Genomic DNA, 4,883 nt, shown 5'->3' with positions numbered 1-4,883 from the left:
CCTGCCGAGCTGGGCCGTTCTGTGAAGGGGAGGCTGTGGGGCAGCGCTCTGGGCCGTGGGTGAGGTGGGGTCTGTGGGGAGGAACCCCGTGAGGTAGCGGTGTGGGGTCATGGGGAGGGCAGCTGTGAAGTGTGGTGGGGTGTGCTTTGCCGGGCAGGGTCATGGAGATGTGGGCTGTGTGTCAGTACAGGGGTCGTGGGGAAGGTGGGCAGCCCTGGGGGCTGTGGAGCAGCGGGTGCGTGGGTGGGGGAGACCAGTCTGCGGGGCACTGTTGTGGCATGTGGGAGGTGGCTTTCGGGGCAGTACTGGGGAGAGGGCAAAGGAGAGTGGTCTGTGGTAGGAAAGTGAGGGGCGCGGGGGAGATCAGGCTGTGGGGCAGTGATGGGGGCTGTGAGGAGGTGGGTTTTGAGGTCTTCCAGCTGGGGTAAGATGAAGGGGAGCTGGGCTGTGGAGCAGTGCAAGTTGCCTGGGAGGATGAGGAGAGAAGCTGTGGGGCAGTGCCAGTGCACAGGGGCCCTGCTGCAAGGGAAGAGGTGTGGGTTTGGGGCTGTGCACTTGGCAGAAATGGAGCTGGTCTGGGGTGTGAAGAGACAGAGCTGCTGGCCCATTTTCTAACTGCCAGGTAAGCAGTGAGTGTGTGTGCAGGAGGGGGAGATGACACTGTTGGCCCTGCTGCTGGGGCTGTGGCATTCAGAATCTCAGAGAGGGAGCATTCTGGGAGGGGAGAAGGGGCAGCCAGCCCTCGTGTTGGGCAGGGTGTATGTATGGGAAGATGTGATGTTGTTGCTGTACTGTCCTCGATCACCTCTGAGTCAGGGTCTGTGCTCTGGTGGACAGGCTGAGGAAGCCCACTGCAGGTGAGGATGCATCTGTGGGGTCCATGGTGTGGGCAGAAGGGGAAGTGCTGAAGCTGCAGGGTGGAAGGTTTGGGCTGGGCTTATGGAGCAGGGAGTTGGGAGATGTTAATCCCTGCTGCGGGAGGTGTGTAAGGAGCAGAGAGATGGGGCTGTAGTGCCTGAGGTCCGAGAGCTGTGCCTGGAGGAAGTGGAGTCACCTGCATAGGGGGATAAGGATGTGGCTGGAAATGTTACTGCTGGGGCTGGAGTGCTCCAGGTGGGGTATATACATCTAAGGAAGCAGCTGTTTGTGGGGCTGGAGGTGCAAGTGTGCAAGGGGAGGTGTGGGGCTTTAGTGTCAGGGATGTGCATGTATAGGGATGATGTGGGGCTGGGGTGCCTGGTGTCAGGGATGCACACCTATGGCAGGGGGCTGTGGGCAGGGATTGACATGTACTAGGGCAGCATGGGGCCATGCACATGAGGCTGGAGGTGTGTGTGTACAGGGGAAGCAATGGGACTGGGCTGGGAATGTGTGTATGAAAGATCTGGTGCTGCAGTGTGCAAAGGCAGGGGTGCAGTAGGGTGTTTTTTGGGGAGATGGAGCTGTAACGAACAGAACGTGGGTGGATGGTGGGACTGCGTGTGGGAGGTGTGGAGTGTGTGTATGAAGAACATGAGGGATGGGGCTGGGCATAATTTTAGTGCGTGTGGCATGAGGTGCAAGTGTCCTTATGTGGGTGCTGTGGAAGAGGTCTGTCTGGATATCTTGGAGATTGGATTTAACCAATGCTGTCATTGAGGTGGCATGTGCAGAAAGAGCTGGGAGTGATGGAGAGGAGGCCCTGAGCACTCTGCCTGCTGGATTTGGAGTGAGGCTGTGCTGGGGTGGGATTGTGGAAGGGGCATGTTCACACCAAGCGAGACGAGAAAGAAGAGAGGTCTGGGAGTCAAAGCGAGGCTGGGTCACATAAGAGTATGGAGTGTGTGGACAGGATGGGGAAGGGGCAACAAGTATCACTGCTGAGTCTGGCAGTGCAACAGAGGATACTGTGTGTCCCTCAAGGTTACCTGTGTCCCTACAGAGCCTGCAGTGGAGGTGCTGAGTAGAGCACATGATCTGCAGGTATCTGCAGAATATGGGGTGTGGGAGAGCAAGATGTGCAGTAATGCTGACTGGGGGGGAGGTGAGAGGGTGGTAGGGGTCTGCTGGGTGTGGGAAAGTCAAGAAGGAGGTCTGATTCCCTGTTGGGTAAGGGAGGGTGTGGGGAGGTGGCAGGGTGGCTTCTGGATCTGAGCACAGGGAGCATTGTGGGGCTTGTGGAGCAAAACTCAGGCTGTCGGTGTGGTTGGAGGGTCTCGAATATGTGTGGGTGGGCCTTTGCTGCCCTGTGTGTGAGACAGGGAGGGTGTAGCATGGGGGAGAGGACAGCAGTGATGTGTGTGCAGAGATGGGGCTGCCTGTTCTGCTGCTGCATCTGCAGGTACTGGGGAGAGATGAAGGCAGGTGTGGATTTTGTTAAGAAGCTGGGTAGAGCAAGGGTGCCCTGTAGGGATGAGTATAGGCTGCATGTACATGGAGAAACAGGGCTGGTTTTGCCTTCTGTGCCAAGAGGGACATGTTCCCCCTTCCTTTGGTGTGCTGGGGAGCTGTGAGGTTGTGGGCTGTCACTGCTTCACATGACTGTGTGTGCTTGTGGAGGAGGAAGTTCTGGAGAGCCCTGGGGCAGAAGTCAGAGCTGCTGCAGTTGGGTCTGGCAGTGTGGAAAACATTCAGAGAAAGCAGGGGTTGGAGTTGGGGTGGACAGTGTGATTGCTTGCCTGAAGTGCTGGGTGAGGAGAAAGTCACTCACTGGGGGTGGATTTGGGGCTGCCATAGCCACCACCAGTTCAGAAAATGTGCTAGGGACTGTGAGGGGTATGGGAGAGGTAACAGGGATGGCAGCCCTGAAATGTGTAAGAGGAAAAGTTTGCCAGCATTTCTGCTCGAGCTGTGGGAGCTGTGCTAATGAGGGTGTCACAGCCACAGATAAGAGGGGGATGCAGCCTCAAAATCAGAAGAACTGTGAAGGCTGGAGGTGTTGCCCCCTTTTCCATACGTGAATCTGGGGAGTGTTTGAAGCAAAAACCTCTAGGTCAGGAGGTGCAGCATGATTGGCTTGGTCAGGTGAGGAGCAGCCATGGCCTGAAGGTGCTGCAGCTTCTCATCATGTCCCTTCTTTGAAGCAGAAGTTCTCCCTGAGATGAGCATGCAGGGTGACAGGAGGGGGAGATGGTACTGTTGACCTTGCTGCTGGGACTGTAGTGTTCTGAGTGTGAGAGGGGAGAGGCAGCCAGTGGAATGTGTGCATGGGGGGTTGTGATGCTGCTGCTGTGTTGTCCTGCCTCACTGCTGCAGTGATCCTTGGCAAAGCAAAGTGATGATCTGAATGTACCTGGTCCTGCCTCTGTTTCGTAACTTCAGGAATAATTGAGATAGAGGCTGATGCTGCCAGTGTAAATAAGCTTAGGAGGAATTTAGTGATGTTTCTGTGAACTTTTTGAGTTCTAGGCTGAATCAGTTTCCTTGTACAAGCTTTCTGCAAGTTTGAGAGCTGATTGGATGTGAAGCTGTGTATGGTTGGTCTGGAAATGGGACTGTGCAGTATTAAACCAGAATCACTGGTGCAGCTGCTGCACCTGTGAAGTCTGTATCTCAAGCCACACAGAAGTGGTCTGTAAAGACATTAAAGGGGACAACTTAAAAGAGTTTTGGAGAACTGGGTGAAAAAGGAGCTAACCTAGACTACAAGTATCACTTGAATTTGTTTTGTTTTTAGTCTTTTGTGGAGGAAAGGGGGAATAGGCTGTTTTCATGCCAGTGATACAGTATTTTTTGTATTACCTCTCCTAAAATTATTCCTGTATTTCTTTCTTTAAAAGGTTTATAAAATGACATCTTAATGCTCAGCTGACATCTCCCTGCTTTCCCAGAATTGTTTCCTTTTCCTCCTAAAATAAGACACTGTACAAACCCAGCTCTGGATGAATGAGTTGAATTTTGCCACGGTTTTGCATAAGTAGAATTAATTAAATTCCAATTGTAGCATCTTTATTGTCAGTATGTTATCTTGGAGTCAAACCAGTGGGGTTTGAGTTAGCAGGGTTGTCAGCTGGAGGGACATAATCTTTGTATTCCAAACTGAATGGATTTATTCTGACGTAATTGAGACTGTGGTATTGCTCTGAAAATCATGTAATTGCTGTTCACATATTTTCTCAGTTGCAAAAGAAAATGATGGCTTTGCCAGCTGTGTTAGATCTTTGTTCCAGCTGTTACATCCCATTAGGAGAGCTATATTCAAGATTTTCATTACTTTTCTGCTGTTGTTTCTTTGCATTTGCATTTGCAGTAGCTGTAGTTGATGGGAGCTTCTGTGGCTGCAAAGAGAAGGCAAAACGATTTGCAAAGAAAGCTTGAGATGTGTTTGATGCCGTGAAATGCTTCTGGGTATTGTGTTGGGGGTGGGGGGGAGAATAAACTTACAGGGGAGAAAATAAGGGTTTTCCTGTTAAAGTACACCATGTTATGCTGTTCAAATTTGTGAAAAGCTTGTAAGAGGAAACCTATCCAACATACTTTGTGCTTCACATGTTTCTATCCTGAAATTTAAACAAAATATATGAAGAAACTGTGTTGCAGTATGTAATTCAGGCATTAAACTACAAAACAAACTGACGTGTTGTTTCTGAGAGCAGAGTTCTACATTATTTTGGTTGTTGTTGTTGTCTGAGGTGAAAAGAGTAAAGTTCTCTGTTACGTACCACTTAGTTGTGCACTGACATTTTGTGTGGTTTGATAGAGGTGACAGCACAGCTGGTGCTTTGTGTTACCTGATTTGGATTTTCTTATGTATGTTGTTTATTTTTTTATATTGGGGAACTGTCCAGTGAAGACAGAGCAGTATCTGCTTCATTCGCTGTGAATTTAGCTGATGCAGCTTAGCAGTGAGATGGCTGGATATAGACATGCAGGATACATCATGTTTTACCTCTTAACTTGGCAGA

Source organism: Chaetura pelagica, unplaced genomic scaffold, assembly GCF_000747805.2.
Source record: "Chaetura pelagica isolate M959 unplaced genomic scaffold, ChaPel_1.0 scaffold66, whole genome shotgun sequence".
Taxonomy (NCBI): domain Eukaryota; kingdom Metazoa; phylum Chordata; class Aves; order Apodiformes; family Apodidae; genus Chaetura; species Chaetura pelagica.
This window is presented reverse-complemented; position numbering follows the sequence as displayed.